This window comes from Xenopus laevis, chromosome 1L (assembly GCF_017654675.1).
Source record: "Xenopus laevis strain J_2021 chromosome 1L, Xenopus_laevis_v10.1, whole genome shotgun sequence".
NCBI classification, from domain to species: domain Eukaryota; kingdom Metazoa; phylum Chordata; class Amphibia; order Anura; family Pipidae; genus Xenopus; species Xenopus laevis.
Genome location: NC_054371.1, coordinates 138945661 through 138971943, shown reverse-complemented (window position 1 = coordinate 138971943; position 26283 = coordinate 138945661). Strand labels below are relative to the sequence as shown.

At 38.5% G+C, this 26283-nt stretch overlaps 1 protein-coding gene across 7 annotated transcripts in view; it reads left to right on the top strand.

Annotated features, from left to right (window-relative positions):
• The first annotated feature begins 468 nt into the window (after positions 1 to 468).
• The window catches only part of smarca2.L (SWI/SNF related, matrix associated, actin dependent regulator of chromatin, subfamily a, member 2 L homeolog), a 113515-nt gene continuing 87700 nt past the window's right edge, over positions 469 to 26283 (top strand). For 3 of the 7 annotated variants that reach the window (XM_041564125.1, XM_041564117.1, XM_041564108.1), the window contains exons 1-2: positions 11114 to 11302; positions 13750 to 13836. The gene's annotated coding sequence lies outside the window, so the exon portion shown is untranslated. Of the gene's footprint in view, positions 729 to 11113; positions 11303 to 13749; positions 13837 to 26283 lie in introns of those variants that run through there. The other 4 variants (XM_041564111.1, XM_018258542.2, XM_018258507.2 and 1 more) reach the window with 4 other exon arrangements.

The following is a 26283-nucleotide window of genomic DNA, read 5'->3' as shown; positions in this document are numbered from 1 at the left end:
TGCTTTCTCGTGACTAGAAGTGGCATTCTGCTGATGAGTCATTGTGTGGCACCTCTACAACAGCAGCAGCAGCAACTTTACGAGTCACCTGCAAGCTCTGAAGCCCAGCAGCAGTGTGTGTGCTGTGTGTGAGTGTGTGTGTATGGGATTATTGTGAGGAGTTGTGTGTGTGTGTGTCTTCCTCTCTCTGTAGCCTGTGCAGTTGTTCACGAGTCACCTGCAAGCTCTGAAGCCCAGCAGCAGTGTGTGTGCTGTGTGTGTGTGGGATTATTGTGAGGAGTTGTGTGTGTGTGTGTGTCTTCGTCTCTCTGTAGCCTGTGCAGTTGTTCACAGATAAACTATGTAGGAGGTGTGGTTTTGGCACCCTCTTCACGGAGGAAGTGGCAAAGCAGAGGAAAACTACAGACAGCAGGATTAAAAATAAAACCAAGGAGGAATTGGGAGGAGGAGGAGTTGGCAGAAGGATTGAGCAGGAGGGGAAGAGGCCATGATCCGGATAATGATCTCATGGCCCGGCTGCCAACGAGAGTTGCAGCCCCTGTGAGTGACGGCGTGTCTGCAGCACTGACGGGCGGGCTCGGGTTGGTCAAAAGGTGCCACTGACCAGTTACCTCAGCAGCAGCAGCAGCATTATCCGCTCTGTGAGGGGGACGCAGCACAGGGACAGGCAACATAAAGCTCAGCACAAGGACTACTTGCGAGCTCTGCCTCTTCGGGAAGGGGTGAAGGTGAGAAAGACTTGTGCTTCACATTTACTTGTTCATAATCATCTCTGCCTGAGCACCATTCCCAGCAGGTGCCGGCTTTATTCGCCTTGTAGCTGCCACATCACTGTCAGTTTATTTGCTTTTTGGCTTGAGCCATTTAACCCTCTGAGAGTAAGTGAGGCTTTTTCATCAAACCTTTACTTGTGGGGTCACAATAGGGACATGCAGTGATTCGGAGCCTGGCACAGTGCCCTGCACAGAATGAGGGGGATGGTGGAGTGTAAGAAGATCAGCACATCTGCTTTGGGCATCACAACTGCAGGCTGCTCCAGTACTAGGAGCTTTACAGCTGCCTCCCTTTTCTCTTCTTTTTTTTTTTTTTTGGCAATGAAGTTTGCAGGGAGGTGACAACCAACTTGTCACTTTCATTCTCCAGGGCATAATTGAATAGACCCAGGGCATAATTGAACTGATAACATATCTACCTTCATAGAAATAGACCTGTTTGCTGCTGAAATAGAAATATTTCTGTAATGCACTGTGGGCATTGTATTTTTATACTGACAAGCATTTTACATGTGCATCTATGCATTAGAGAGAAAGGCACTCACAGAGAGAAACCAAAATGTACACACCTGAACATAGGTGGCCATGCTGACACTGAAGCAGGTATGTACATTGAAAGGACAGGCAGAAATCACAGCAGCCTCCTGGGTTGCAGGGAACTGGGCAAAAAAACGGAACTGCTTAAAGGGGTTGTTAAAGGGATACTGTCATGGGAAAAAAAAAATTTTCTCAAAATGAATCAGTTAATAGTGCTGCTCCAGCAGAATTCTGCACTGAAATCCATTTCTCAAAAGAGCAAACAGATTTTTTTATATTCAATTTTGAAATCTGACATGGGGCTAGACATATTGTCAATTTCCCAGCTGCCCCAAGTCATGTGACTTGTGCTCTGATAAACTTCAATCACTCTTTACTGATGTACTGCAAGTTGGAGTGATATCACCCCCCTCCCCATTCCCCCCCAGCAGCCAAACAAAAGAACAATGGGAAGGTAACCAGATAGCAGCTCTCTAACACAAGATAACAGCTGCCTGGTAGATCTAAGAACAGCACTCAATAGTAAAAACCCATGTCTCACTGAGACACATTCAGGTACATTAAGAAGGAAAAACAGCAGCCTGCCAGAAAGCATTTCTCTCCTAAAGTGCAGGCACAAGTCACATGACTGGGGGCAGCTGGGAAATTGACATAATGTCTAGCCCCATGTCAGATTTCAAAATTGAATATACAAAAATCTGTTTGCTCTTTTGAGAAATGGATTTCAGTGCAGAATTCTACTGGAGTAGCACTATTAACTGATGTGTTTTGAAAAAAACATGACAGGATCACTTTAACCTCCGAGGTTACTTTTAGTATGATGTAAAGAGTGATATTGCAATTGGTTTTGATTTTTTATTATATGTGGTTTTCAAGTTATTTAGCTTTTTATTCAGAAATTCCCCATATTGATATGGTTGCTAGGGTCCAGATTTCCCTAACAACCATGCACTGATTTAAACAAGAGACAGAAATATGAATAGGAGAAGGCCTTTTAGCAAAATATAAGGGTCACGCACAAGTGCAATGTGCAAGAAGCAATGTTGGGTACCCATAATGCAGTGTTTTCCTCACAATTACAGCATAATTACAGCCACAAGAGGTTGCACCTGCTGCATCAAAACAAACACATTTTTTCATGTGTGAGTAGTAGATCAAATGCAAGTGCTAACAGTCGAGATTGCATCACTTCTGACAGCATGAGATTATTTTACCACAAGTCTGCTGTGCCTGTTGGTAGAGTTCCATGACCTGTATAAAAGCACTCTGGCTAGGGCCTCATGTCTTTATTCTGTCATGGAACTACTCTGTGACTTACAATATCCTTATATTTTACAATGGGGGGTACATTATTCACTATATATACATTACAGGCTATTCATGGCATTTGTATATTATTTTATACAAAACAACCATGTAAAAATATAAATCCTTATAAATGGTGCTTAGTAATTACATGTAAAAAAAAAGTTTAATATATAATAATATACAGTTATGTGGAAAAAGAAGGTACACCCACATGGATTTACATATCAGGACACCACTAATAATTATCACATCCTCAAAAGTCCTTAATTTAGATTTATCTGATCTCAAATTTTTATTAAAATATTTTTTTATTGATTGCAGCAAATAATTTGTACAGAACATTATTTCCAATAAACATCTCAAATATACATATGTTGACATAACATATCATAAGTGACACATGTTGTTACAGTTGGTGTTGAGATATTACCATGATAACAACAGCATTTTAATGTACCATAAAGTACTCAATAATGAACATATGTCAAAGGAACAATAAAAAGTAAAGAAAAAGGGGGGGGGAGAGAGAAAGGAAAAATAAAATGACTTCTACACTGACACTAAATTAAAAACAGAATCTAACTATAGTGAAAAGAGAATGCTAGGAACACCAAATCTATACTCAATCCAGGGACTCCAGGTTACTAAAAATTTCTGGTGTGTGTCTAATAAAATGCTGGTCATCTTCTCTTGGGATATAATCACATCAATTCTTAATTTTACAGGGTCAAATGGGATGCGCAGCAGACATAACAAATGTGAAAAATTGGAATTGGGCATGGTTTAATCCCTCAGGTTTAACACCCAATAAAGCTAGTGCAGGGTCCCTAGGCAGAGAAACATCAAATATAGAGTAGACCTTGTTGAATACTCTGATCCAAAATCTACGAGCCATAAGGCACGACCACCAGGTGTGGTACATTGTGCCTATTTCACCAACCCCCTGAAGCAATCCGGGTCAGCTGAAGGAGAAAATTTAGCTATCCATGCTGGGACAAGATACCAGCGAAAAAGAACGTTATAATTGGACTCCTGCAGGGACACATTATTTGATGATTTCCGTAGTCCATGCTCGGTCCCAATATTTCAGATCTAGTTCTCTCTCGAGAGATCTTTATGCCAAGCTAACATATATGGCAACATCAGGGGCTGCGGGGAATCAAAAAATAAATTGTATATATACGAAACTGCTTTGCGTAATCAAGGAGACCGAATGCACCAGTTCTCAAAGGCTGTTACCAGAACATCTTTGCTCATAACTCTAGACCATTGGCAGTGAACAAAATGGAGAATTGGTTAAAGCCTAAACCTTTCCCCCTGAGGGATAGAGTACTTATCTATCAATTGTTGAAGGGAGAAAGGACCAGAGAAAGTACCAAACTGACCCAATGCGCAGATGTTATGTTCCGTCCACCACACAAATTGAGAGGCCTGAAGCCCTGAAAAAAATTGTGGATTCCTTAAAGGAGAAGGAAAGGCTAAAATTAAGTAAGCTTTATCAGAAAGGTCTACATAAATACACCAGTAAACACTCAAAGTAATGCTGCTTTGAGTCCTCTGTCAAAAGAAACACAGCATTTCTTTCATTTTATTGTGTAAACATGGGCTTCTGTATCAGACTTCCTGTTTTCATCTTAAACCTCCAGGGCAGGGCTTGAGCATGCTCAGTTTGCTCCTCTCCCCCTCCCTCCTCCCATCCCTGCTGTAATCTGAGCTCAGAGCTGTTAGTGAGCAGGGAGAGACTCAGGCAGGAAGTGATGTCACACCAAGCTTATATGGCAGCTTCTATCCTAAACAAACAGAGACAGTGTCCAGAGCTGTTTACTCAGGTATGGTAAAGCGTTCTGCAGAATAAATATAGCATTCTAGCTTGCACTATTGTGGCTAATCTGTTGGCAATAAACTGTCTTGTAGCTTTCCTCCTCCTTTAAAACGGGAGTTGCGGGCCGTTGATTATTGATTGTTGGTGGCATTAATAAAAGGGGCACAATCCCCGACTGCAATATTGGTGTGTGCGGACCGTTTTTCGAAATTACAAAAGGGCCTAGAGGGAGAGCATAAATTTAGTTTCTTCTGGAAAGTATCCCAGAGTTTCGGGGTATGTTGGAGGCACCTGCTAGATATCTTGGGTCTTTTCCCAAGCTGCCTGCTTTCTAAACTGCCTGCTGGGATCAGAACAGGTAGAGTCCTAAATAAATATAGGAGCTTCGGTAAGAGGGTCATTTTAATGAAGTTAAAATGGCCAACCCAGGATATATGGTGAGAGCTCCATTTCTTCAAAAGGGCGGTCAAGGATTTAAACATTGGTGGGTAATTAAATTTATACAGGTGGTCAAAAGATCTGGTCAGTTTAATACATAATAGGGAAATATAGTGTGGTTGCCAAGCAAATTCAAAGTTAAGCTGAAGCAATTTTTCAACCTGGTGTGGAAGATTAATATTCAGGGACACTGTTTTTTGGTGATTTACCTGCAGTCCTGAAATGGTGCCAAATATATCTAAAAGTTTCTATAAATTTGGGAGCAAAGTCATTGGTTTGGAGATAATGAGGGTTAGATCATCGCCGAAGAGACTAATTTTATGATGCTCCTTTCCTATATTAATACCTGCAATGTTGGGATTGGAACGGATCGCAATTGCTAATGGCTCTATTGCTTAATTGAAAAGAGTAGGGGATAAAGGGCTACACATTATTTATTCAACAGAAAATAAGTGAACATAAAGAAGCACACCCTTCTCTACACTTTTAGTGCTTTAATTTTTGTTAAAAAGGTACTTTGAACCAGGTTCTGATGTTCAAGTGTACTTGAATACTGAATCCTTAAGAAGTTCTGCCACCTCTATATAAAACCCAGAACCCTAGCAGTTAAGTCTATTTCAAAAAAAGCTGTTGCTGCTCATCAGTCTGGGAAGGGTTATAAGGCTGTTACCAAACATTTTGAAGTCTAAGTAAATACAAATGTAAACCAATCCAGATAGCCACCATTTTTCCTTGGATCAGACATCCCTGCAAATTCACCAAAGATCAGATCGTATGAAACTCTAAAAAAGTGCAAAGAACGCAAAACTTGCATATAAGAATCTACAGCCCAGTTTCTAATCTTTTTTTAAGGGGTCTCAAATTTAGCCATAAACAATATTAGATACAAATGAATACAAAGTGGAATAATAAATACAAAGTACTGTTGCATTACAGCAGGGGTTTCCAACCTTTTTCAACCCGTAAGCAACATTCAGATTTAAAAAGAGTTGGGGAGCAACACAAGCACGAAAATGTTCCTGGGTGGTGCCAAATAAGGGCTGTGATTGGCTATTGGTAGCCCCTATATGGACTGACAGCCTACAGGAGGCTCTGTTTGGCAGTACATCTGGTTTTTAAGCAACCACTGGGAGCAACATCCAAGGGCTTGGAGAGCAACATGTTGCTCACGAGCTACTGGTTGGGGATCACTGCATTACAGAGTTCCCAGAACTGTGTCAGAGAGACAAGATGGAGGAGATCCCTGCCCTGTAAAGCCTACAATCTTAAATGTGAGTGTAACTTACAGACAGAAATAGGAGGATATTAAAGTGATATTGACACCAGAAATTAAACCTTGTTTTACATCTATTTAACATTGCCTTTGCATGCTATTTATAATTTTGCCATAAAGTATTTGTCTGATTATTTTACATTACCCATCTGATCCCCATATTCCCCTAAGAGGGGCTGCCATATTTATGTAGCAGTAGTGTGCTAGCAATAGAAATTATAACTGACAGTTTGAAAATGGACAGTAAGAAATAAAGGGTGGTATAACTGTCAGGTTTAGGAAGTAGACCTATAAGTGAAAATCAATTACCATGACCTATAGGTAACTTTAAGGCTATTTACTAAAACTTGTTTTTTTTCTGGTTGGGCGTTTTGGGGCAAACACTCAAAGTTTTGGTGGAAAAAATTCAAAAACTCAAATTTTTCAAGATTTATTATACTGCGATGCTACAAAAAGGCAGAATCCAAAAATCAGCCATCTCAGACCTGTCAAAGCCATGTATAAGTCAATGGAAGATGTCCCTATTCCAATTTGAAGATATTGTGGTTTGCGCTGGGTTTAGTCCAATAATCTGAATAATCTGGGGTTTTCAGACAAAAACCCGAAAAAAGAAAAGAAATTGTACGATTGGGGTTTTTGCTTGATTTTATCTAGTTTTTTCCTGATCCAATAAGGCCAAATCATAGATGGGAGTGTAGTCAAGCTTTTTTTATTTAAACTATGAGATGAAATTGTTTTTTATTAAATAACCTCCAAAATAAATATTTAATATTGTTTTTTTGTGTCAGTATTACTTTAAATACTGCAGGTTACAGTGGTTGATACTGCAATATTAGTGCTAGTTCCTAGTTCAGTTGGTGCGAGTGGCAGTCAAAGAGGTAGGCTTTGAAATTAATTCTGAAAAGACCGACGGAAGATACTCTCCAGAGGAATTCAGGGATGGCATTCAAAATATACGGAGCAATAGTAGTAGTGGTTTGGGGGTAAAACCAAGCAGTTGCTCTGAGTGTAGAGGTGGCCATAGACGTTAAGATTTTCATTATTGTAAGACCATGCTTATCCTGAACGTATGATTGTCTATCAACTAAAAAGACTATTTCAAGCAATATCATCTAGTTGAAGCTAGGAGGGTACTGTGGGTAGCTGCCTGCTGGACCTTGCAAACAATTGGCAATGAATAAAGTTTACTGTAAACGATGAAAATTTTCTAACCCTACCAATCGATTTTCTGACTAATGTCAGACAAAAAAGCTGGAAAAGGCAAATAATTAAAGAACTATAAAAATATATAACAAAGACCAGTTGAAAAGATGCTTATAATTTGCCATTATATAACATTCTAAAAGTTTTAAAGGTGAACCACCCCTGAAACCCCTCTTTGTAATAGGTCCCTGATTCCAGTACCCCCTGTATCTTCCTGATGGCAACCCTGACTGAATCCCAGAAACTTTTACAAGATTTGGATTCAGCTGCATTTTTAGTATTTTGCCAAACTGAATCTGAATTGTTAGTGTCATTTTATATGATTGCATGGGACAATTAATGGCAACATTCACAGAGTATGATGTTTTATTTGTGAGCAAATATGAATATGCAAAGCAGCAATTTGATTAGGGTATGCAATTGGCAGATATTGTGTGAATCATTTTGTATTTACCACATATGAAATGATTTATTCAATGCATCCCAAGTTTCAGGTGTTCAGCTTATTATTTTGGCAGTTGTAGAGGGAAACTGTACTATCTGCACTAGGCTTGAAAGAAAAAGTAATCAAAAACATCTGGGGTGTAATAAAGCAGGGGAAGCTGCATTGCTACAGAAATGCAGAGGTAGTTGGTATGATAGAGGGCACCATCTTTACTGTATTATGATCACAGTAGAGTCATTTTTATACTTGGCTTCTTTAATTCTTTAATACTTTTTGCTTCTTTAATTTTTTGTGGCACAGATGCTATGTAAATGATATGATATGCAGTATGTATGAGCCGAACCAGGCTTATTGCTGGTTAAATTCTTCTAAATCTTTCCCTTAGGGGTATCTACATTTATAGGCCCCTAGCTCCCAATTCCCCCAACCCACAATCTTTATCCACATAACAACCCATCTGCTGTCCAAGTGACCCTCCGGCATCTAATGCTTGTCTGCAACCAGATAATACACACACACAAAGACATGTTTTATGCACACTTTTTTTTTGATGAGCTTTTGCACACAGACTTACACAGTTCAGGGTCTATACGCACTTTTTCATTTTCAAGTATTTTATTTTGCAATGTTACTAGTATGAACAATTATCACTAGGCTAACACTGAATCAGAGCAGGTCAACAGTACATTACATTTGTCACATTACATGGTGTTACTGTTCCTTTAAGGGGCAGATTTATCAAAATGTGAGATTAGAACACTAATCAACTACCTATTGATTCCTATGGGATTTAAAATTAGAGTTCACCATTTGATAAATATGCTTCTAACAATCCCATAGGAATCAATAGGAAGTGGATGAGTTTTTCAGTACTAAACTCTAATCTCACATATTGATAAATCTCACAGCCGACCATAAAGATGCACAAGCCCTATTGAAAATAATGAAATACACACTATAGCAATTCCCACAGAGCGCTTGCAAGACAAAATCCGCCTAGCAACGCTACTATTTGCGTTTTTCAGCAGAAATGCCAAAACGCCAAGGAAAGCTCTATTATTAAACTCTATGGGATTTGCAGGTTGGGAATACACCATGTTTTTTCAATATAGCGGACAAACTCTTACTATATGGAGTGAACATATATACGTATTTCTGGTGTGGTATGCTGGTGACGTAATTGCGTTGCATTTGACGATCGGTCTGGCTACATATAGCATGTAAATTGCTTTTCCACTTGACTTTTTTTCACAAAAGTTTTCTAAAATTCTTCTCAGTGGCATTGTGAGGAATGAGAAAAAACAGAAATGCATGTTGGGAAAAGAAAACTACAGGCTGAAAAACTATATTATCATGTTTGTGTGGTTTCATTGGCGTATTAACGCTCGACCGCACGTTTTTAAAAACGCCAAGTAAAAGTGCCACATGTGAACTCCCCCTCAGGGTCCCACCCCAAACTGCTTCTTTTTTTTAAATATTTTTATATTTGAACAATTGTTTGATTTGAGCGTTTAGTACCCACGACAATGGCACTTGGATGACATTTTTTTTTTTTTAGCTTGCCCAGTAAATATCTTGGTCCACCCCTTAAAGAGGTTGTTCACCTTTGAGATAACTTTTAGTATGACGTACAGCAGGGTTACCCAACCTTTTTTACCCGTGAGCCACATTCAAAAATAAAAAGAGTTGGGGAGCAACACAGGCATGCAAAAACTTCCTGGGCTGCCAAATAAGGGTTGTGATTGGCTATTTGGTAGCCCCTATGTGGACTGTGAGCCTACGGGAGGCTCTTTTTGGCAGTACACATGATTTTTTATGCAACTAAAACTTGCCTCCAAGTCTGGAATTCAAAAATAAGCACCTGCTTTGAGGCCGCTGGGAGCAACATCCAAGGGGTAGGTGAGCAACATGTTGCTCGCGAGCTACTGGTTGGGGATCACTGACGTAGAGAGTGATATTCTGAGACAATTTGCAATTTCTTTTAATTTTTCATTATTTAAGGTTTTTGAGTTATTTAGCTTTTTATTCAGCAGCTCTTCAATTTGCATTTTAAGCAATCTGGTAACTATGGCCCAAATTACCCTAGCAACCATGCATTGATTTGAATAAGAGACTGTGATGATATGAATAGAAGAGAGTCTGAATAGAAGGATTAGCAATAAAAATTAGCAATAACAATACATTTGTAGCCTTACAGAGAATTTGTTTTTTTTAGAAGGGGACAGCGACGCCCATTGTAAAGCTGCAAAGAATCAGAAGAAGACAAATAACTATAAAAACCAATTAAAAAGTTGCTTAGAATTGGTCGTTCTATAACATACTAAAAGTTACTTTAAAGGTGAACCACCCAAGAAAAGTAGATGTGATGCAGAGCGACGGTGTGCGCATGTGTGTGTGGGGGGTTGGAGTTTGGAAGTCGGGAGGGGCCCCCGTGACTGCCTGGATCAGTTGCAGCCCTGGTGGGCCCCCAATGCTCCAGTCCAACCCTGGAAACAGATTTTAGCCATAAACTGGCTTGTTTAGAGCCTATTTGCAGACCCACCTCAATACACTATGGGGTATATTTATCAAAGAGTGAAGTTAGAGGTCACATGAAGTTAGAGGTCGCCACTAGGACTGTCACCTTTTCTGGAAAGAAATTCCGGCCTTCCTGTATATTTATATTTGTTCCCTATTAATAACTTTGGGATCAACCATTATTTTTATGGGCCAGTCCTCTAGAGTGAAATTACTCCACTTATCCCTATGGGATTTTGAAAGGCGTATTTATGAAAGGATGAACTTTAACCCATTGATAAATTCTCTTTTAAAAATCCCATAGAAAGGAATGGAGGGTGGTGGAATTTCACTCTAGAGGACTGTGGCACTTCACTCTTTGATAAATATAGCTCTTTGAGTAAATAAGGCCAAACCGACCAGTAATATTGGTTTTAGTAATCTGCAAAAACACAGTGATTTCAATTGTAAATGATTGAATGTGTAGTTTGGTCAGGGCAAACCCCTAGCGGCGGCATTCTTGTACTGTATACGATATAGTAATCTGCCATGTTCCTTTTGTTTTATGAAGTTAGCTGAAACATTGGTGGGTAAATAACAGCGCAACTTGGCCAAGGAAGGTTAATGGACTTGCCTAGTAAACAGCGAGTGAATGACAGAGCGGCGGCGGCGGCAGTGTTCAAGGTGTAAAATCAATAAAAGAGGTATTGTTAAAGTAGGGAAGTTTTTGCGCGTACGTGTATTAATATAAGCGAGAGAGAATGTTGTCAGTCCGTGGTAGTTCTCTGACAGTGGGCAGTACATGTATATAGACAGGGCGGCAGGAGCACAATCAGGAAGTCAGAGGAAAACACACAGACATGTTTGATCACGATGACATGACGGAGGGGAGGAGGAACAGGAACAGGGCCTGCAGCTCTACCTCTACACTAGCAAGGGAATAGAACGCCTCCACGCACATTGCGCTACGCTGGACCTTCCTTACGCCCGGATTTGCTTGCGGCCAGGTAGGCTTTACATTCGGTGCTTTCCTTCTCTCTTGCCGTGGCGCAGTCGCTCTTTATTCTCCCTCGCAGAGCAGGGGAGCCGCCATCGATCGCGCGTAAAAAAACTTTCAGGAGAGATGGATGGGAAGTAAATATGGCTCCCCCGCCTCCCTCTAAGCCGCCTTGGGCCCGGTGGTGGAATGTTGTGTGTGCAGTTAGTTGGTTGGGGGCTAGAAGTAAAGCCGGCACCCCCTGCTGCTACATATGACGGGGCCTGACACCTCCTGACGACGCCTTCTACTTAACTGGGGGAAGCAGCCACTCTGTGTGCTTAGGGGGTAGCGTCGCTGGGGAATATGCCTTCTACTGTTTCGCCGTGGCCTCTAACTTTTTGTCTTCCTACTACATACTCTACTATCCTGGCTAGCCCTCTATCTATCTATCTATCTATCTATCTATCTATCTATCTATCTATCTATCAGCCTTTGATGTCAAGGTCTAATATAAGGATATCCAATCTGTTGCTTTACAGCTCTTGTACAATGATCAATGTGTTTTTGACAGCAGTGGATACTGGGGGTTGTAGTACAGTGAGTGTCAGCTGGAGGCCCACTCGCAGAAGTTGACATTTTGTTTTGGTCTGCCAGGCATTAAGCAGGAACCTTATTACTTCCTATGTTTATTTGTGTTCAGAAATAAACCTATTTAAACATCAAACACCTTCTCCATCTACATTTTGTGTGTAGTGCCTGCAAATGCTGCACAATAAACTGCATATTGGCATTATTTAGTTGCTTTTAAAATGAGACACATGTGGTTAAGTCCAGCCAGGTTGGCACTCTGGTTTTTGGAGCAGACATATTCTTCCATCGGTAATAATAAAAAAAAAAAAATACAGGGGCCTAAAGGTTTCCTGCTGTGAGAGCTGTACTAATGAAATGTGAGAAGGCCTTGTCTATTCAAGCCCCTGTTGCTCTCATTTGACTTGCAGTCATGTTTGGTATTTGACAACTTCCCTGACGTAAAGCACATGCTACCAGGAGGAGGAGGGGTCTTGGCTTTTCCTGTGCACATAAAATCTTTCAGAAACTGCTCGCCTGGTTAAGAATTAATCTGCATGTTTTAATGAACTATATGCAAGTGATCTGTATCTGACTGTGTTTTCAGTAAAGAGTCTGCACTGTGCATTAATATGGCAGTTTTAGGCACATGGACAAGATATACTTTTTTATTTATACAAGATATACTATTTGAGCCCACCCAGCTTGTGTTATTTAATTCCTAAGTAAGGTCAGAGATGCAGGTTTGAGCACATCTAACCACATCTGATAATTGATCCCATTATATTGTGCCTGTTGTGGTCATGTGTGTAACAATTTACATATTATTGCAGCATTGATTCTTTTGAAACAAAACATGCAGCATTTGCTTGTACTTGTACATTCATAATACAATAAAACTGATGTGTTTTGAACTCATTGAAAATACACATATAAATGCAATATACGTGCCTTATATATACTCAGCATGCCTTTGGCTCTGGCTGTTCCCCAACTGTGCCTCCAATCGTCCCTGGTTACACTGCCCCTTTTCCCCAGTGATGGGCCCATTTACTATCTACCATCATAAAAACCTTTAAAAAGATCTCTGTTTAGTAGTATAACTCTTTACTTTAATCCTCTTTCAACACTTCTAAAGATTTAGTTGCATAAATGAGTGAATGTAATTTTACTTTGTTATTTATATAACTTTAATTCTTTGCCTTCTTCTTACCCTTTCCAACTTTCAAATGGGTTCATTGACCCCATCTAAAAACAAAGGCTCTTTGATGTATTGTTATTGCTATTTTTTATTACTCATTTATTATCCTCTTTCTATTTAGGCCCTCCCCTATTAATCTTTCAATTTTGTATTCAAATCAGAGCATGGTTGCTAGGGTAATATGGACCCTAGCCACCAGATTGCTGAAATTGGTAACTGGAAAGCTGCTGAAAAAAAAGTTAAATAACTCAAAAAACATAAATAATAAATCATGAAAACCTATTTGCAAATTGTATCACTGTACATTATATTAAAGTTAATTTAAAGGTGGAAAACTCTTTTATAATTACAGTCATTTATACAGTAAGTGAGAATATTTGTACTGCTTTCCGCAGCTAAACTTTCTACCTAGACCTGATAAATTACCATTTGTCCTCTGCTGTTTTCTCTGTGGCATTTGCTATTTGACCCCTGCCCAGGCAAGCACTATGATAAGGGCCACTATCACATAAATGCAAATAGCACAAGAGGACTGGTCTGTTTGCATGGATGTTTTTACTTCTGTGAAGTTCTTCAGTACCCATATTCTTTATTGGTTCCTGATCTACACAACTGTCTGCTATTGACTACATGGTTCCCATTCCCATATTTACAGATCCTAAGTCTTATGACTTCAAAGTAAATTAATATATTTTTTATTTTCACAGATCTAAAAATTTTGAGGACTTTCCTAAATGACTGAACATTTCATGTATGTCATGAAACAAGATCAGCCATAATCATTTAAAAGAAATGTAAGTCTTTACTATTTTATTTAAAATGACTCAAGCTCATAATATGATACAAATATAAAAAAGTATTTTTTTCCTGGTACAATGCCAGACAATTAGCACTATGAGGTCTATTTAGAGGCTAAAGTATTACGACATAACTTGGTACAAAATATTTTAAAATGGTGCATTGTGCAACTTTAAACTGCCTTACATTAGTGTGGAACTGTTGAAAATTGGTATTATATATTGGATGTTGTGCTTAGAATATTTTTCGATAATGAAAAATATGTTGTGTTTAGTTCCCCTTTAAACAGTGATTGTGCTACTATAGTTTTAATTACCATTAGCGTGGATTAAAGCTTTTCACGGTCATTAATTCTTAGTGGAATAGAACAAATGACACATTCTCTGGCACAAAAAAAATGCCAATAGCACCCAATACTTCTTGTGCTGACTGCAACTGCAGTTGCCTAAAGGGGCTTGCTCTTATTGTTAAATGCAGTCTACATGGGCAATATTAGGTGTAACTCTGACCCTGGAGAAAACAACATGTGACATTAGCCTTGAAATGGTTTGGGGCATCCTCCTCTGGGAATCTGCTTAATTACTGAGGTTATGACTTATCAAAATTTTTCTTTGTTTTTTTTTTAATCAGTACTTGATATTCGCTGTTATTTATCCTATTCTGATACACCATAGAGTCACCAGTAGCATCACCTATGATACAGTTTTCATTGCTTGTGTGACATAAGCAGCTTCATTAATATAAGATGTGCTAGCGAGCTTAAAATAAGAATTGGTCCAGAAGTTTGCCAGATGACATTTTTCACATGTGTCCAATTTTGCCTTTGTATTTTGTTTTCTCTGAATGCAGTGAAATATTTCAGGTATGGGATCCGTTATCAAGAAACCTATTATTCAGATTGCTCTGAATTATGGAAAGGCTGTCTCCCATAGACTCCATTTCATTCAAATAATCCAAATTTTTAAAAATGATTTCCCTTTTCGCTGTAATAATATAACAGTACCTTGTACTTGATCCAAACTAACACATAATTAGTCCTCATTGGAAGCAAAACCAGCCTGTTGGGTTAATTTCATGTTTACATGATTTTCTAGTAGACTTAAGATATGAAGATCCAAATTACAGAAAGATCCATTATCCGGAAAACCCCAGGTCCCGCATATTCTGGCTAACAGGTCCCATACTAGAATCCCATATTCTTCTTTTTAACTACAGTTTATTTTTGTAAATTCATCACAGTGCAATTTAATTAGGGATGCACCGAATCCAGAATTTTCATCAGGATTTGGATTTGCCCGAATTGAATCCGAATCCTTAAAATCATGTGACTTTTCGTCACAAAACAAATAAGTAAAATATTTTGCCTCCCCCTCACTGATTTGCATATGCAAATTAGGTTTCTGATTTGGTTCAGTATTTGGCTGAATCTTTCACAAAGGATTTGGGAGCTGAATCCAAAATAGTGGATTCGGTGCATCCCTAAATTTAATCAAATTATTGCAATGCCTTCGGTGAATTTAGTGCTATAGAATGTGTCCACTAAGTGGAACCAGGGAAATCAATATTTAACCATTTTAGCTGTTATATATTGTGCTGACCGTTTTCTGTGGCGATTGATGCACTTTAAATGAGCAATACTGATAATGTATGGTGCCATTCTGACACACATGTTGTGACTAAGAAAATATAAAAAATCCAAACTTCAAAGAGCCACGAGTACTAATCCATAATATATAACCTATATGCATCCTCCTCAGTAATCTGTATGAAATTACATCTCTCTCATTAGAGACCTCTAGCCACTTTTTTTTAAATTGCCTGTTTGAATTGGCTTGTATTACTCTTGAGCATAAGAAGCATGTATAGAACAGATTTTGCTTTTAGTATATATACGTAAGTACAGTGTACATACTTGATTAAACAAAATCTTAGAGAACGGTTTATTGTGGATAATACGTGCAAGGACAAGAATGATCATTATTCATTATACAGTGCCACCATATTGTGCAGAACTGTCTTACTGCCTCAGTGGAGCTTACAACATACAATCCCTATCACATTCACACATAAACACACACTGGGGTCAATTTTACTATGTGCTTATAAACTTACCCGTATGTTTTTGACTAAACCCTGGGCTGCAAGACAGCAGTGCTAACCACTTGCCAACCTTGCTGCCCCTATATATGGAGTGTGAAAGTCAAAAGTTGATTATAACAACTTGTTGGTTTGTGTATAAGGGCGTGCCAGTGGTCTTTTTGACTAATAACTGGCTGGGTGTCAGTCAGGCATGTATTGGGCAGGTTTAAAAATCTCATGGGGTCATCAAATATACATAATATATACAATACACACAGTGGAACCCCACTTTTAAGTACCTGCATAGTACTTTTTCTTTATTTTGCAGTCAGGCTGCATATTTTCTTTCCAGATTTTTTGTGGCCCCTGGGTTCCTGTGTGTGTAGATAGATCTAGATACACACACACCTTTATTGCAGACTAGCACAAAAGCACTTTTCTCTGAAAATTGGCATGCAGACTGCAACTGTCAGCATGTGCTATGTAGCAGCAGCAGTTTATAGAGGTTTGTCTAGTAACCCCCAAAGGTATAGAAATACACTGTGAATCACACAGTAGAACAGGATGCATATCTTGTCTTAAACACAAGGGACAAGAGAATTATCTCTGTACATTTTTCATACTTATACTGGTGAAATCAAGCAGACCAGTGATGTCTGGATGATTGTGAATTGGAAAAAATACCGTACTCTACAGTGAATAATAGTAATCAAAAACAGTCATGTTTTTTTTTCCATTAAAATGCCTTCTGGGTAATAATGACACACTACATCAAGCTCTATTAAAGTCAGACTTTACAATACACCCTATGTGTAATCTTTGCATAGTATGCTACAGTTAAGGTTGCCATAAACAGGTCAAACGGGGAAATTGAAGCTATTTCATGTTTGGTTATTATGAGGTTGATATTTAGATTAGCAATATCCGTAAGACAAAACAGTCACAGCAAAGGGTGAAGGGAGGTTGGTCTTCATACAGAACTCATCGCTAGTTAGTCTAAACTGATTATGGTGTGCGAAGACAAAATAATGGTTTATCATAAGAATAACTAAGAATTAAGCATTTTATTATGAAAACATACCTAGTGTTCTTCAGTGTTCAGAATAAGTTCTGTTTATTTTGCTTATGTTGGAAAAGGGTATGTATAGGTTTATACTGCAAATGTAAAAGCCTCTCTCTAAGCACAGACTGAAGAGCAAATACTTGTTTGCCAAGCTCTTATCCACACATAACAGGAAACCTATTCTAGTCATCCGATTATAGGTAAATTCTTCACATCTATGAAACATCCCATTAAGGAAGCAGAGCCATCAATAAAGTTGACTGACTGCTAAGCCGCAAGCCCACAGACTAATCAATATTATATTGCCCAGACACTGCTAGTTGATTGAATCACTAAGGTGAGATGCCATTCGTTTTCTGTTTGACTGTTGACTCCCATTTGTTATAAGCCAAGGTAGCTTTGTGTTTGGTGGAACCTGTTATCCCGAAAGCTCTGCATTATATAAGGCCATCTCCAGAGTCTGTTTTTAAGCAAATAATTGATATTTTTAAAATGGAGTTCCTTTTTCTTTATAAAATGGTACCTTGTACTTGATCATAACTGAGTTGCATGCATCAATATTGGAGGCAAAACAATCCTATTGGGGTTATTCATGTTTAAATAATTTTTAGCAGACTTAAAGGAGAACTCAACCCTTAACTAAAGAAAACTCTACCCTCCTACCCTAGGTAGACCCTCCTCCCTCCCCCCTCCCAGCCTAGCTGCTAACCTGGGGAAATGCCCCTAACCTTTTACCCCTTAGTGCAGATTCAGGGATCGCAGTTCACAGCAGCCATTTTTCCGGTCTTAGGTAATGTGAGACTTAGACCGGTGAATCGGCACATGCGCAGTTGGAGCAATTTCCCGGTTCGTGACAACTGTGCATGCACTGAAAAAGAAAGAAATTGTCAAAGCGCCAGTAGAAGAGCTGGAAGATGGCTGCCGTGAACTGTGATACCTGAATATGCACCGAGGGATAAGTAAAAAGTTAGGGGCATTTTCCAGAGGTAGCAGCTAAACTGGGGGTGGGGGTGGAGGAAGGAGGGGGTCTACGTAGGGTAGGGGGTATGACAGAAGTCATAGGGGATTTCTAAAATCTTTAACCTTTATCGGGTACATTAGCAATTATGTTAACCCTTAAGCTTCACAATAGAAATTGTAAAACTATTAATCCTCAGAAATGGCAGAAATTTGTCAAGGTGTTTTATTGTAGTCATCGAGGTGTGCTTGTATAGCTTTACATATGCAAGCATGCAGAAATAATTTCTAATTATTTTTCTTTTCAATTTTGGAAGATAAATGCTTGTTCTTAGCCTGGCAAATGATCTCTGACTCTGGATAAGTCTCTTTATATATGTAGTACTATATTTTATGTGGTCCAAGAGAGGCCACATTGCTTATAGCATTTAGACTTTAAAACTGGCTCCTGTGTACAGTTAAGAAGCCTTGGGTTCTGTGTATAATTTAAAGAGCTACCAAAGCAATGCAACACTGGACTTGCTGGCGAGGCATAAATATTAATCCTAAAAAAGGAGATTGCAGATTCCTTCGCTACAATAATGAAAATCTCCTGGAGGCAGGCAGACGGAGCGCTTCGTTTTCCGAAGTCGCCCGTAATTGCCTCACGAGAAAAATTCGGGCGACTTCGGAAAACGAAGTGCTCCGTTTGCCTGCCCCCAGGCGATTTACATTTTAGCTGGCGGAAGGAAGATCGGGGAGATTAGTCGCTGCGAAGAAGAGAAGATATGTCACCTGGCGACAAATCTCCCCGAATCGGTCAGTGTGGCCAGAACCCTAAGTGGAACAATACTGCTGTATTTAGAAAGACCCTAGAGTCAGTGCCACTTCAAGAAATAAAAACTGTCTTTTTTTTTTTTACAAAGAAGTTGAACCACCTTTTAAAGTGGGGTTTCCTGCTGAAGAGGCTATTGAAAGATGACTTATGAAGCATACCTAGCATTGCATAAAAAATTAATCTAATCATCCCCTTTATTATGCATGTGTGCAGTGTTTTTTTATGTTATTGCTAAATAAAAACAAAGACTTCAGTGTGGTTATATTTAAATTATGGTTTTATCCATTCATTATGCTCCTTCTGTGGACTAGTAGTTCTTTTCATTATACTCTTTAATGTTTGAAGTGGCTTATGTGAATATCACTTGCCTTTCATTTATGTGAAATGAACGTTCTTGATTATAATTATGCAATCTTAGCTAGTGACTGATGTAGACTGTGTGCTTATACTAACATATTTTATCCATGTCGTTATCATGGAAGTACAGAATTACAGTAATGAAGTTGATAAAGTGTTCATTTACATACCGTAATGCTTATTTAACTTTTAGTTGCTCTGAGGCCAGAAATAATGAATAATGTGTGATAAATAGGGGTCTATGCACTGGTTATGTGCATTTTGTGGTTTCAGGTAACCCTAGGATTGCTGACCCAAGTTGAGCCAACAGCCTGTTATTAGAATGATCTTAAATGGTATTTAAAATGAATATAAATAGTGTAAGTAAAGAAGCACCCTAAGTTTACACCAAGGGGCCGACTCACTAACTTCGAGTGAAGGATTCGAAGTAAAAGAAACTTTGAATTTCGAAGTGTTTTTTGGGCTACTTCGACCATTGAATGGGCTACTTCGACATTCGACTTTGAATCGGAGGATTCGAACTAAAAATCGTTTGACTATTCGACCATTCGATAATCGAAGTACTGTCTCTTTAAGAAAAAACTTCGACCACCTAGTTTGCCATCTAAAAGCTACCGAACTCAATGTTAGCCTATGGGGAAGGTCCCCATAGGCTTTCTTAAGTTGTTTGATCGAAGGATATTCCTTCGATCGTTGGATTTAAATCCTTCGAATCGTTCGATTCGAAGGATTTTATCGTTCGATCGAAGGAATAATCCTTCGATCGTTCGTTCGAACTATTTGCGCTAAAATCCTTCGTCTTCGATATTCGAAGTCGAAGGATTTTAATTCCCAGTCGAATATCGAGGGTTAATTAACCCTCGATATTCGACCTTTGGTGAATCTGCCCCCTAGTCTTTTTTTGGGTTTAGATCGATTAAAGATCTTTAAAGGAGAACTAATTAGGAATGGTTAAAAATGCCATATTTTACATACAGGCAGTCCCTGGGTTACTTATGAGATATGGTCTGTAGCGTTGTTCTTAAGTTCAATTTGTATGTAAATTGAAACATATACATTTACTTATTAAATGCAACAAGACAGAAAATGGTTTGTCTGTAATATAAGATGATGCTACGAGACTGATTACATTCTGATGCTAATTGCACTGGTTTCTGAACTGATGTAATTATCCTTATTAATTATTATTCAGCCTTATATTGTAACATTTCTATTCTGCATATACAGTAATTTGGTCCTCAAGCTCAGTAAGTGACAACAGCACAGACCATGTTCAGTAAATCAGCAGAAAAGAAGATGGGGAGCCACTGGGGCATCTTTGAAAGCACAGATCTTTGCTGCTAAAGGGCTGTTGTTGCCTTGGGCTGGTACAGAAGCCCAAAACGTAATGTACAACATTTCTAGCCTACTTCTTAGTTAAGCTTTAGCACTCATTTAAAGGAACTGTTCAGAACAATAAAAATAAATACTGAGTAAATAGGCTGAGCAAAAAAAAAAATGTCTCTAATATAGTTATTTGGGCCGAAATGTAATCTATAAAGGCTGGAGTGAACGATGTCTAACTGTTCAGTGAGTTTGCAATTGATCCTTAGCATGCAGTTCACATTCAAAAGCAACAGTTATGACCATGTGCCCCCCCCCTCAATTCTCTGATTGGTTACCAGGCAGTAACCAATCAGCGGAAACCAAGAGAGCTGCAAAGCAGGAAGCAGTGTTCTGAATATTATGTTAGACACCCAGTCACTTTATACATTACATTTTTGGCTAACTAACGATATTAGAAACATTTTTATTTTGCACAGCCTATCTATTTACCCAGTCCTTTTATTTGCCTAGTTTTTATTTTTACACTGCACAATTCTTTTAAGGTCCTTTGCTATTCGGTGCTCACATGCCTTCGTGAGGTAGTTGTTCTACTTGATGCCCCACAGGTTGAGGTCTGTTACCCCCTCTGCACAAAATCACTATTGTCCCTTGATTTTGCATGTGCATTGCAGGTCATGTATGAAATTATGTTGCAGCCATGCCTTCCCTCTCGGCAGGCTCCATTTTTCTCAGCTCTGCCCCTCAAGGTACACCGCTGCTCATTTATACTCCTATAAAAGGCAGTTCTGGTGTTAAGCAGCTTTGTATTTGTTTAGCAATTACCAGCTTAGCAAGGATGTTCTTGAAATAAAGTGTGCACATTCTCATTTGTTGGGAGCCATTAAATCCTTTGACTGCAATGCACAAGCACAGGAAATATAGCTTATTGCTAAGCATTACTGGGTGACAGTAGGCAGATGGTGATTGCAGGTGCTCAATGCAAATCTGCAGACTTCACGTTTTTGGTAATCATAGGGTTTGTGGGGAGTGGTAAATGCAGACAGGCATACATTTGCAACCTTTACCCATTCACCGCCCACATGCAAACAAATAATACATTTATATTGCATGCTGTTGGAGATTAAACCAAAGTTTATTGTAATGTATACATGGTGTTGTATATGAAATAACCCAGTCATATTAAAAACAATAGTGTGTGTTATTTCACGAGTTCATTGGAAATTGAGGTATCCGAGCTAATGTTTTCTGGTAATTATAGTTATTGGTAGTTAGGTAGTAGATCTGGTAGTTAAGCACAATACAGTTAGATGTGCCAAGACTTTTAAATTCCAGAATACAATTTTAGCTAATCAAATAAAATATGATTCTAAGTAACTATTACATTAAACAGTTCAGGGGTATTAATAAATGCTGTTGCAAAATACTAAAAGCAGTATTTTTGTTGTCTTCAGTCTATTACTCCATTTGCCAAAATACCTTGTATGCTTTTTCAGGTAATCCGCTGTACATTGTTTTAAGAGTCAGAACTGGCAGTGCATGGAATAGGCAGATACTGCTTTTAGTATTAATTACATTTGCAAATTACTTCAAATCCAATGAAAATGTGTAAAGTTGCTTAGACTGACATTTTCTTTTATATTATGCAGCAATATATGTTTTGGGTTCACAACCCCTTTATTTACACATTTCATTGACTTCAGTGTTATTAGTAACTAGTAAATGTATAGTAAAAAAAATGTTGTGAGAAGAATTGCCTATCGACTTCTATTTATTTGGTGAATTGCCCATCACTATTAGTAACAGTTATTGCTATTGAAAGCAAGATGTGTTTGCCCCAACTGCCTACATGTACCATTAAAACAATGTTTCCAGCTTTCCTCCAGCCAAGACTCCGTTTCCTACACTTTGAATTTTCTGTTAATAACCAACCTTTAAAGAAGGAGAGTCACAGAAGTCAAGAAGGTATTGTAAGAAACTGAGTTTTGTATGAAGGAGAGCAGGCTTCTCCTACTTACATTGTTTCTATGGTACATGTTGTCAGTAGCGAAGAAAATACAGTGTGGGATCCATTATCTGGAAACTCCTTATCCAGAAAGTTCCATATTATGTAGAGGTAGTGTTCCATAAACTCCATTATATTCAAATAATCCAATTTTTTAAAACAATTTCTTTTTCTCTGTTATAATAAAACAGTAGCTTGTATTTGATTAGCTAAAATTGTATTCTGGAATTTAAAAGTCTTGGCACATCTAACTGTGTGGTGCTTAACTACCAGATCTACTACCTAACTACCAATAACTATAATTACCAGAAAACATTAGCTCGGAGACCTCAATTTCCAATGAACTCGTGAAATAACACACACTATTGTTTTTAATATGGAATCTGTTATCCAGAACGATTGGGACTTCCGTGATATGGATCTTCATCCCTGAAGTCTACTAGAAAATCATGTAAACCTTAAATAAATTCAATAGGCTGGTTTTGCTTTCAATAAGAATATCATATATATGTAAAGCATATACTCACAGCTAGCTCACAGAGATTACATATAAGATCAAACACCTGTTCATTTGGGAACAAATACACATTTATAAGCTTTACTTGCTTTACTACATATGATCATTTTGTCATCAGAACAAGTGCTGAATGTTGTAAGAATAATTAACAGGGTTGCTGTGTTTCTAATCTTCTGTGCAGAGCATTTACCTGGCCATATTGTGAAAGCCAGGAGAGACAATTTTTGGCAATACCTTTGGATTTATTTCTTTGTTTCTTCGATATGAAGGACAGCACTGTGAGTCCCAGATGTCTCAATGAGCAGAGAATACAAGCAGCTCTGGGTTATCCACATCCTATTCTCTGTAGAGCTCATTATGGTTGATTCTCATGGAAGAAGGGTTGACTGGACTTGAATAGCATGCTGATATTCTGGAATATTATATATGCAGGCTTTATGTTGTGTGATTTATAATAAACTGAGTGGTGGAAGGCTTGATGAGATTTGTTAGCATAGAGTTTTTTTTTGAAAAACAACATTCCATCGATAAAGAAGGCGCAGATTGCTTGTTTCTTTTGCCTGCAAGGCTATATGAAACTGCTGAATTTATAATGTGATAACATTATTTTGTGACATTGATCCCATGTCTTCAGTCTAAAACAGCACAGATAATTAGCTTGATTACTTTTTGCAGGTGTAAACTTACCTTGCTATAGAAATTAGGCTTTTGAAGTTATAGAATAGAATCTGAATGTTAAAAAATTAGACGTGCTGCATCTCTTTCCAGGTGGCAACAGTATATGTTTATTCAGGCATTTAAAGCTATGGTGTCTCTTTAGATGGCTTTCAGCAACAGGTATGGGACCTGTTATCCAGAATGCTGGGAACCTGGAGTTTTTCTGATAACAGATCTTTCCTTAATTTAGATCTTCATACCATACAACTACTAGGTAACCCAATAGGCTGGTTTTGCTTCCAATAAAGATTAATTATATTTTAGTTGCGATCAAGTACAAGGTAGTGTTTTATTATTATTATTATTATTATTATTATTATTATTATTACAGAGAAAAAGGAAAATAATTTTAAAAAAATGTTGGTAAAATGGAGTCTATGGTACACAGCTTTTGCATAATTTCGTAATTTGGAGCTTTCTGGACAATGGGTTTCTGGATAACCGATCCCATACCTGTACCATGAGCATATTTTGCAAACACAGTACCTGCACCTGATGCCATCAGAGTACTATGTACAATGCAGGTGTTGTGTTGATGTTACAGATACTATTCTAACACCAATGTTTCCCTTTATTGTGTGAATAAGATCTGTATGTTCAAGGTGCCTTCATCTCATCAGGGAATTAATTACACATCAACTGCAGGTAAAAAATCCCATGTGTACATGCTTTAGATATGGATCAGAACTCTACTCTACAGAACTCTTCATTTTCAAGTCAGTTCTCAGAATCCATTTGTTGCCAGTGGAATAGGTATTTAAATTATCCTGGCGGATGCTTTAGGTGACTTTCTCAAATCCACTGCTGTTACATGAAATATTCTCTGCTGCTTCATAGGTCCGTGCCAACTAGGGATGCACCGAATCCAGGATTCGGTTTGGGATTCAGCCAGGATTTGGCCTTTTTCAGCAGGATTCGGCCGAATCCTAATTTGCATATGTAAATTAGGGGTGGGGAGGGAAATCACTTGACTTTTTGTCACAAAACAAGGAAGTAAAAAATGTTTTCCCCTTCCCACCCGTAATTTGCATATGCAAATTAGCGTTCGGATTCGGTTCGGTATTCGGCCGAATCTTTCTTAAAGGGTTCGGGGGTTTGGCCGAATCCAAAAAAGTGGATTCAGTGCATCCCTAGTGCCAACAGCTTTGCTATGCTGGTAAGCAGTGACTTTTTGTATTGTAACAACAGTGCAGCTCACACTTTCAAGGCTTAGGCAGCATCTTCTAAAAAATAGAAGAGGTTAATGAACTAGAAATGGGAGTATATACATAATCATTAGTGAAAGACCTAAAAGAATGGTAGCTAGTACTGAAGAGATTGAGGCAGGGTTCTCTCTGCTCTGGAATTTATCCAGCCTTATTGAGCCCTCCTGAAAGAAGTGTTGCCAGCTGTTCTGCTTTTGCCTGGATCATTTTTTTTCCTTCAGACAGCTGTCTCTGGAAGTCTGTATGCTTTCCTTGGACTCTGATTTTGTGTTCCCACCCCCATTTTTAATGTTCATGTATCGGAGATTAACAAAACATGTTCAGATGTATATTTTAAAACATTCACTTAGCCCTTAGGCCCCTGTTACTTAAGGATGCACGCCTCGTCATTTTAAAATTAGTTTGCCTCAGAAAAAAAAAATATTTTTGAAGGGGTTATTATTCACTTTCTAAACACTTTTTCAGTTCAATTGTTTTCAGAATAAAGACTTTTTTTCAACTACTTTCCATTTTTTATTTTGTTACTGTTTTTTTCAAAAGTTTAAAGTTTAATGTTCCTGTCTCTGTTGTTTTAGACTGGCAGCTCGGTAATTCAGGCGCAGACTCTAAACTAATCTAAAGTTTTGCAACATTTAGTTGATACATGTTTTCAGGAGCATCTTTGGAGTATCAGCAACTATTGTATCAATTCTAACAGCTGCCTTTAATGAAACTCAGGGACTCTGCTCAGCAGGGACAAAGATAACAAATGTATCCATTTAGAACAGTTTACAGTGTCGGCGAACCCCCCTCCCAGAGCTGCTTTAGAAGGTGAAAAGTAAAACTTTAGACTTCAATATTAGAAATACACATAGAAAAAAGAAATTAATTGGAAAAATACTTTATTTCTGGTGAACTATCTGAAACCAACTGAACTGAAGAAAGTGTTTGAAGATGAACAACCCTTTAACGGTTTAAGTACACGGGCAGATTCGGGTAGATTTAGTCGCCTGGCGACTAATCGCCTCTTCTGCGGGGCGACAATCTCCCCGAACTGCCATCCGCCTGCTATAATGACAAATGGCGTGAGGCGACTTCGGAAATCGAAGCTCCGCAAGTGCATTGTCGTTGGCGTTTTGTCATTATAGCAGGGGGAAGGCAGTTCGGGGAGATTGTCATTATAAGAGTGCTTGAACCCTTAATGCTGAAATTCAAACATAACTTTATAATGTAACGCAGAGCTGTGGAGAAGTTGAAGTTGCCAAAAATACCTAGGGCTACGTATCGGTTGATACGAAATGCATCAGGGAATTGATGTTTTTAACAAGTTGAAAATAAAAGTTCACTTCTTTTAATTCCACGGGTGTTCAGAGTGCTCGTCAATTACTTTCTACTGATAGTGACTCACCTACAGCTACGGGCTT